Below are 9,407 nucleotides of genomic sequence, written 5' to 3'. Positions count from 1 at the left end.
GCATAGAAGGAAGCCCAGGAGAGGGCAAGAGCGTAGAGAAGGGCCCGGTGGGGCCACTAGGCGAAGACAGGCCAGGAGAGCGTCCGTGAGGGTGTGGGCCTTAGGAACAGACTCAACAATGTCCGGAATATCTGAGAGGCTTGGGGCGTGGTATTAGGGGTGGTAGGAGCCACGCTTAGCCGTGGGGAAGGGAGTGCCCATTATTATCTGTAGACGGGGTACAGGCGGGAGTATGCCTGGGGATGGTGCCAAGGGAACAGAAGGCAGCCTCCCTTATAAATTATAGAACCATCAAAGACGTGGCGGGCGAGAAAGAGGGGGCATGACGGGCAACTTGGGACAGCAGGGGCACCAGGAGAGATCACGGCCACTCCTGGGTCCCCGCCCTGTGACAGATAGCTTAAAGCAGAATTGTGTGTTGCAACCCTATGTATTGCACAGGCTGTATGTCAAACTCAAAAGTTGCTGGCCTATGTCTTAGGAAAGCAGCAGAACCTGAATTGCAACCAGAAGTAAGTCTCTTCCCTGCTCTGTGCTGAGCTTTTCCCATCTGCCTTGTCTATTGGCAAGCCGTTTGTGCAGGGCTGTCTCCTTCTGGGTTGACAGTGCCTAGCACAATGGAGCTCTGACCCAGTGAGTGCCTGAAGGCACTACTAATATAATAATGAATAAAAAGGTGGCTGCATAGTCAGTCATTCACAAATGAGGAGAAGTGACCTACCAGAGAACTCTGAAGGGGAATCCTAGAAAGGAAAGGGATGTTCCACTTAATTGGGAGGCTGTAACCTCTACTAGGGTTGAGCTCTTTTAGTGTGGCTGTGGTGTGAGCTGTGAACTCTGACAGTAACCCTCCATGGGGAGCTGTTGTGTTAGTGAAGAAAAGGCACCTATGTAAACAGGCAAGCGGGGGAAGTAATACTAAGTCAAAATAAAAGCCCATGAAATTCTTTCCATTGTAAGTCATTGAATACAGGAGTGAGGATGATGAGGCCATGAATTCCAGAGCAGGGGCAGCAGGAACAGGGTTGCCTAGGAAGGGGAAAAATATTGTAAAACATAATGATCAAACAGTAGGGGAGAGCAAGGACCATTAAAACATCAAAAGTCATGGCAATTGTTTTAGACGAGAATGTTTTTAAGAGTCATTGTTTATATTGGATGGGGGAGTTTGCTCCGAACAATGGGTGAACTTTTGCAAAGCAGGCAAAATCTATTCCACTTACTACGGGGAGTTTTTTTGCCTTTTCTTTATAAAAATATATTCATAAGCCAGGGCAAGGCTTGGAGGACCCACAGGCATATTGTAGCATAATCATCCAGGACAAGCTTCCTGAACTTTGTTTTGGAGCATCTGCTGTTGGCCCCTGTTTGGCACCAGAGATTAGAATAGATGGACCTGTTGTGTGATTCAGTCCAGCAATTCACCCATATTTCTTATAGCCCTGCATCTCTGAGTTGAGGTGCAGGTTCAGTAGTTTCCTCCTATCAAATTGGTGCCTAGATGTCACCCCTTGTTTCCATGGGATTGGTATCCAGACACCATTTTTTTTTTTTCTCAACTTCAGGATCAACACGCAGCTAATGCAGAGCTTAGCTGAAGCAAACATCAAAATGTTTGTCCTAACTGCCCCCAACCTCTAAAACCATTCAAGTGTCTCATCCCTGGTTCCATGTTTATTTTTATCATTCTGCTGCACCTTTCTCACATGCCCCCACGCACACACATTTATCTTCTGTTATCACGATTCACATTGTTTCGTAGTGATGTGACTTCATGAGAAAATAGGTGGAGCAGAGACTATGGGCATCTGTGGATTGGGGTTAGTAACAGAGGAGATATTCATGCATAGTTTTGATTTCCTGAGATCGCAGTTGTGACACAGATGTTTTATATTTAGGCTTGGCAGGATTCAATTTTTATTGGTAGACATCAATAAACAGATTTCACTGCACACTCAGATGGAAGGAAAAATACTTCCATCGGTAATCATCAAAATGTATAGAAAGGGAATGTAAGGGAGAAAAAAATCCAGGATGGGGGGTAAGGAAATGGGGGACAGGAGGTGCCACGTGTGTGTGCGCGCACACACACACACAGTAGCCACTGCAGGTGGGCTGGGAAGAGCCCTAGCTGCGAAATAATTTGTTTAAAAAAAAAAAAAAAAAATCAAATTCTGCCAAGTCTAATTATATTATTTGCATTACAGTAGCCCTTCAATTCCCCCTCATGTGAGGTGCTGGACACACAGAGAAGAGGTAGTTCTTGTCATCTAAGTAGACACTACAGAGAAAGGAAGTATTTTTACCCCCATTTCAGAGAGAGAACTATGACACAGAGACACAGCACCTTGAACAAGGTCATCCAAAGAGTCTATAAGAGAGCCAGGAGCTGAATCCAGATTGCCAATCTGGTGTTTTAACCACAGGCCAAATGTTGGAACCACATATGCCAGCCACTGCTCATTGAAATCAGACTGCCAGCATATTTAAAGACTTGTGCTTGGACATTTTGTTCAGATGTTGGCAGCCCTGACCCTATTGGGACATGAGTGGGGGAATACTGGCAGTGCCTCCTCCTGTGCTGCAGCTAAACTGAGGATTTCAGATGCTAAGGCTGTTATGCCAGCACTTAACTCATACCAAACAGAACCAGTCAACCTCACTGACAATAGCTGCACTGAAATGAACACAAGCTCAGTTTTGGAAAATTTCATTCCAGTCTTATGCAAATAATTGCGATGTAAATAATAGCATGGCATAGGACTTCTGCACTCTGACCTCCCTGCTTAACGCAAGTGAAAGCGGTACAAATTCAGTGGCATTACACAACTGCTGTAACAAGCCCATAAGCAGGATCTTTCTAGAAGGGAGAATGTTGCACAGGGCATATCCATGAACATCTTGCCCACTCTGACTTCCAGGAGGCTGCTGATACTCAAGTGCCCTGTCTCCTTAGTTGGGAGTTCACTAGAGGCACCACAGTCTCTTAGTTACAAGCTGAGAGACTACATTTTCTCTTCACCCCCATGAAAAAGCAAAGCCAAACTGGCTACGGCCCATTCACTAGGTCTTCATGTATGGTTATGAACCACCTCATCTCTCTGAAGTCATCCCTGGATTCTGCGATGTGCAGCTCCAGCTCTGGAGCTCAGTTTCTTGGCTGAGGCCCATTCTGTTATGTCAGGAAAGGCCAGGCCAGTTACCACCCTGGTGAAAGGCGAGTAGGGGTGCCTTAACCCCAGCCCTCACCTTCGGGTGGGCCATCAGAGCAGGGTAGGCCAGGTAAGCTTCTGGAGGCGCCTGAGCCTGCTGGGGGGAGTGACCTTGCAGGGCCAAGCATGCTTCTAGGAGCACCTGAGCCGGGAATGGGGGACTCCACCCCATAAGTGCAGGCAGAAGGTGAAAACCCTGCTGAGGTACTTGACTGGTGAATGCTGGGGCCAAGACCAAAGGGTCAAAAGAGCTTTTTTTTTTTTTTTCCAAAATGCCAGGAGCTGGGGTGGGCAGGGCAGCCATTGCCAGGGCTAGGGGAACGGGCAGGGGATGGGCCTGGCTTATTCAGAGATCCAGCAGCAGCCAAATCTCTGAATCAGATTTGGCCAAATTGATTCGGGAGTGATTTGAATCACTGTCCTCCGAATCCGAACCAAATTCTAGCCGCTCTGCACGGGCCTACTTTATATAGCATAAAGTTCCAGCTTCTCTTCCTGTTGCCTTTGTGCAACCCAGATTGGTTTATACACAGTGGAGCTCTGTGAGCTTATCATGTTTACCTAGGTGCACAGGGCTTACTAGCTCTTCTGATGCACTGCATGACAAGCAAGGCCATTATTGGGTGTAAAAACAGTAGCACCTTGGCTTGCTACCATGTGAATGTGCAGTACCTGAGCCAAAGGTCCTAATACCTACCTGTAGGTGGAGTACCCCCGTTAATACCTGGAATTCACACTATGGCTGTAACCAGGCAGGGGCATTTCTAGTGTTCATACACCAGGTGCAGGCAGACAGAGGTGGAGTATGCTAGGGAGAATACTGACTATTGTAGGAGGGATTCCCCACCTACCTAGCCTCTAGACAATGGACGGCTGCTCCTGGAGTGTTCCATACATTCCAGGATACATTAGCCCTTGCAAGCTAAATATTTGGTCTTTCCTGACTTCAAATACTTCCTGAGCTCCTGGGATTGTTATTTTCATATATTTGCCTTTGTTCCATTTGAGTAGAGGAGTGGGGTTTGTAGATAGGGACTCTATTCTTGGCAGATGGCAGAGTATTATTAACATTCCTTATCGTAGGAGTGTATATTATTGTGTGACATTGCACAGAGTAACCTTAAAATAAAAGACCTCCCCTGTTATTTGTTGACTGTTCTGAGCACTGTTTTGGCTGTTGGCTGTTCTGCAGTGCTTTGAGGGGGATTATCTACTGCTATTTCCACCTTTCTCCAAAATCCTGGTTACTCGCTTCTTAGAAAAGGATGCTTTTTCCAGCATATTTCTTGTGGCAAAGGGTCATGGTGTGACAGGGGCAGGGCACTGCCTGCCTCCCCGGCCCTGCTGGACAAGGCATTATCTCTAATTCAGCTTCCTGCTCCCTGCTTATGGGAAGGGGTGTATACATTGTCTACTTGGGAGCAAGAAAAGCAATTTGAAAATCACTTCTGAGAGAGTGCTCTGGGGCATCATTGTTGGCATCTCCTAATCAGCTGCATCCTCTTTATGACAAAAGTTAATATTTTCCCTGACTAGGGAGAAGACTGCACATGAGCTGCTGGGAAAATTTGCATGACTACATTGCAGATATCTCTGCAAAACCCTTCCATCAAACCTGGCTTCTGAAGATTGTTCTGTGGTACAACAAAGTTTGAGGCCTAATGATTTTCAGAGTTTCCCCCTGGGTTTTGGTGCATTTCACAAACTCCTAAACTTTGATTTAAAAATTGTCTATTTTTGCCCATCGCTACACAATTCACACGTTGTAGACCCTTCACCCAGTATTACGTAAAACTGTCTGGCCCAACAGCAGCAGCTCTTTCATTTTCACTCTGCCTAATTAAAGCTATTTCAAGGCTACTGTTAGTAAGGGAAAGCAATTTTTCTCTCTCGTTTGTAGAAATGCAGGGAAATGTGTTGTACTATTGCAAGAGCTGCACAAGTTAAGGCTCTGACAGCACTGTTATCTTTGCCACATTATATATTGCAGTATTGTCTGTTCCCATTTTCTGGGTCACTGTGTAGCTTGATATATTGCTAGTTATGCTCTAAATTGTGCATCCCAAAAAATGTAAGGAGTGCAAGTTGGCTGAGTCAACGGTGGTGATGGAAATCTTGAATTTTATATTTACTCAGTGTGCTCCTACTTGTGCAGCCAAAATGCTATGTTAACATTGGCTTTTCCATATTTTTAAATGTGTAGTTTGTAGTATTTCTATGACAATTGGGTCTTACTTCACACCGACTGACTAACTACAAAAGCTGAACTGTTCATCTCAGTTTCATTGCAGCCTGGCAAAATAACCTTACCTTAGACTATGGAGCAAAAGAGACAAATGAAGCCCCCCTTGCTCCCAACCTCCACCACCCAGCAGCAGCAAGCACTAAAGCTAAATGAACTTCCATCCTCAGGACCCATCATTTGATACTGGAGTAAATGATGTGAACAAATGGCAAGACATCATGCACTGCAGCTGGGAAGGATAATAGGAGAAGCTTCCATGGATCTTCGAGCATATCCAAGGTTTACCTTTTTTTCAGAAGTTGCACCAAGAGTGTGGTCAGTAAAACTGGCTGGAAAGCTTGTTTACACCCCTTTTCAATTATTATATTAAAACCCCCCATCATAACTGAGACTGTTTAGCTTTTCAGCAACTGAAAATATAACCATTTTGGCTGGTGAAACTATTTCCCCTGCAAAATTTAATTCAATTAGCTAATTTTTGTTCTTAGGTTTGTTTTTTTTGGGGGGGAGGTGTTTCTGGGTTGCCCAAAAACCCCAACAAATGTCACATATTTTGAATTTTTGATTGTAAAAAAAAAAAATAGTTAAGTTTTCACAAATAAAACCAAAAGTGGCATCAAAACCAGACTTTTTGCCTGGGTTCTTATCTTGGGAGTAGAAGGTGACATGGCATCACCAGGCTGTTGAATAGCCTGGCGAGGAACATAGGGCCAGGAGACAGCTATCTCCTGGCAGGGGCTGGGAGGTTGCTCCCTACCCTCAGAGGGGCTGCCTGCTACCAGGGTGGGTTTCACCACCAGACCCTGGGCAGGGACAACATCCCCCTGCCCTAGCATCAGGGAGCTCCTGGTCCTAGCTCTCTGACTGGGGACAGAGTACTTGGAAAGAGATGCAGAGGAGAGACAGGTCCCAGACCCCTGTCCCAACCCACCAGTGGGATAGCTAGCAGTGAGTCCTTGGCTGCAGCTCTTTCAAAGCCCTGCACCCTGATCACTAGATCAGGGCACAGGACTGGGATCTCCCCCTGCCTGAGACAGTTCTTAGCCCCTGCTCTGTGATCGTGGGCTGGGGGCTGGAAAGCCTGTTCCCAGCTCAGCTCCCTGATGATGGAGCTGGGCAGGGAACAGGCTCCCCACCTGTTCCCAGCCCCATCTCTGCAATTGCAATCACAGAGCTGCAGCTGGGAACACTCTCTGCGGCTCCTGCTTCATGATTGGGAAGCAGGGGCTGGGAGCTCCTTGCTGCCATGGCATGGGGACATTGCCCCACCCAGGCTCTGATGCCTTGGCAGCAAGCAGCTCCTGGGGGCAAGGAGCAATCTCCCACCCCTTACTGACCAGTGGACTAGGAGCAAGTTTGCTTCTAGTCGGCTCTCTACATGTGCCATATATCACAGTAAGTAATCGTGAGTAAATTTGCTACTTGTATTTACAGGTAGCAAATTTACTTGTGATTTAGAGCAAATTACTGCACAGTAAGCATTTGCACATGTAGACAGTGATGCTTGCTGCACAGTAATTTGCTCTAATCTCAAGTAAAGCATCTCATGTAGATGCTCCTAGTGTGTTACGAAAGTAGATGCATTAATGGATTTTCAGCTACTTAAACACAGTGAAATAGGATCTTACTTGGGCACCTATATTGTATATAGATCTATGTGCTATCTATCTGTATATCTGTGTGCTGGCTACAGTAAGGAGTGATTTGTTTTGGAAGCCCTACAGAGCTTGGCTTGCTGAATGCTTTCACATGTCCCTAAAAAGGTGGATTGTAAACTAAGAGCATCCACCAAGCTAGAGCTCTGGGATGGGTGTGTATCAATTACTATGGAGTCTGGCTGATCAGAATGGATCCTGAGACCTACAGCAGCTGGGCTGTAAGGTTTAATTTCTGTGACAGGCTAAAATCCAAAGAACTTGTGCTCTGGCTGTGTGCCAAAGATGGCAAGGAAAGAGTCACTGTTCTAACCTAATTAGACCAAGGGAAGCTTAGGAATGCATGGCTCCAGTGAGATGGGCCAAACAGCAGCCTGGGGAGTGCCCACCGGAGATGGATTGACCAGAGTTGTAGAAGATGGTGGTTTCAGCTGTGTTTGTCCAGAGAGGACATGACCTGAGGATGGCAGTCTGAGAACCTCAGATGGTATGTAACATCAGGCTTATCGTGCTTCCTTTGGCACTTCTGTGAAGAAATGTGGACAGACATGGGATTGGGAGTCATGACTGGTTGACCTGGAAGGAAAGAACATGGTCAGATTCTCTCTCGCTCTGAAAGACGGACTTAAATTGGGCCTCCATTGTGCATGTGGTACAGGCCTGCGGGTGTGACTGTGAGGCAGTAAATCAGGACCACAAACTGTGGGCTCAGAAATGCAAGGTGCTGTGTTGAGGATCTGGCTCTTTGCCTTCTGTCCCTAGGCAGGAACATAAGAACAGACTTACCCTGAGGACTTGTAGCTTCATGTCAACTGAAGCATCAGTAAAGGAGGTGAGGGTGTTCTCTCAGGGATGTGTAAATGTGAATCCTCATCAAATCACTGGGTGCCGTCATCTTCTCTAAGGGACAATCTCCACCAAGCTACCCCTTGGGCAATGCAGCTACCCACTGCCCAATTAGTCCACTGCTTATTCCTCCACATATAGGGGAGGGCTCCTACTCCTGAGAGAGCATACAGGGGTAGGAAGCTACCACAGAGATCTATAAGGAGCTCAGGGAGTATGTAGAAGGAGGCTGAAATTTGTTTGACCCTATAGTGTGACCTGGGGAGTCTCCTCAGGGAAACCTCTCCAACACCTTCCTCCTAAGGACCCTTCCAGGAAGGAGCAGGCCAATCCCATTTTTTCTCTTTCACACACATTATTGTTCCTTCTCCTCCAGCTGCTGGCGTGATTTAATGAAATTGTAATGCTGTGAATTTGGATCCTCTCCAATGGAAGAAGCAGCAGCTTGCCACCTCGGGGCAGGCAGGCTCCTGGAAAGCCAGGCACACAGCACCAATAACACATTTAACTTGACTCATAAGTCTCATGATGACAGGTTTAAAAGAAACACCACCTGGAATGAGCTCAGCACTAAGTAGAGGCCTGGCGGGCAGCCGCATGTGGACAGTCTGGCACTCTGGCAACACAGGGTGGCTGAGCTGTTCCCAGAGCCATGCTGTGATCCCTCAGGTGTCTGGTTTCAAGAGGCAGGTGGCATGCCCCATCCCAGCTGTGAAGCTGATTTCTGCAGAGGGAGGTTGGAGGAGCTTCTCCCCAGAACTCTGCTGGGGAAGGTTGAAGGAGCCACCTTTGGGAAGTAGCTGGGGAAGCTAGTTGGGAGGAGCTAAGTTCTTGCATCATCCAGGCTGGGGGAAAAACAGGCTAGAAATTACATTGAGCCAGAGCAGCCAGCATTGCTAGAGCCAGAGGAGGCTGACCCTCCAATTCTGTGACTCTCTCTGTTCCTGGGTGCATCCCTTGAAGTGGGCTTAGTCTAAAATTGCGATTTTTAAGGTACATTAAAGGTACCCTTAATGCACTTTAAAATGGTAAATTAAGGCTATGTGAGCCTAAATTTGATACCTTCATAAAGCAGGTATCAAATTTAGGTGTGAATAGCTAAGTCACATTAGTGCACATGTAGACATGCTAATATGCATTAACATTGTCAATGGATAGACACTGCATTAATGCACATTAGTGCATCTCCACATGCACTAATGTGACTTAGCTATTCATGCCTAAATTTAATGCTCCTTAATGTGCGTTAGCACATCCATGTGTTGATGCACACCTAAATCGCTTTAATGCACCATAAGTAAAGGTACATTAAGTTTAGGCACACATAAGTATACATATAGACATGCCCCCTGCCTCCTGCCCACCCATCTAGGACGTCCCTGGCTCCATATTGCTTGTTGAGGCCTTTGAGCAAATTTTCCCCTCCCATGAGCTCTACACACAAACCTC

The 9,407-nt window shown here is 46.6% G+C and overlaps 1 long non-coding RNA gene across 1 annotated transcript in view; it reads left to right on the top strand.

Annotated features, from left to right (window-relative positions):
* LOC109293970 overlaps window positions 1–9,407 on the top strand; it is a 21,972-nt gene that overhangs the window by 5,506 nt on the left and 7,059 nt on the right. Inside the window, exon 2 of the long non-coding RNA XR_002096435.1 lies at window positions 6,360–6,363. This is a non-coding gene — a long non-coding RNA (uncharacterized LOC109293970). The remainder of the gene's footprint in view (window positions 1–6,359; window positions 6,364–9,407) is intronic.

The sequence above is a fragment of the Gavialis gangeticus genome, unplaced genomic scaffold (genome assembly GCF_001723915.1).
Source record: "Gavialis gangeticus isolate Ggan-Ray unplaced genomic scaffold, GavGan_comp1, whole genome shotgun sequence".
Classification (NCBI taxonomy): Eukaryota; Metazoa; Chordata; order Crocodylia; family Gavialidae; genus Gavialis; species Gavialis gangeticus.
Note: the sequence above shows the minus strand (reverse complement) of the source record. Positions and strands in the feature narration are given on the sequence as shown.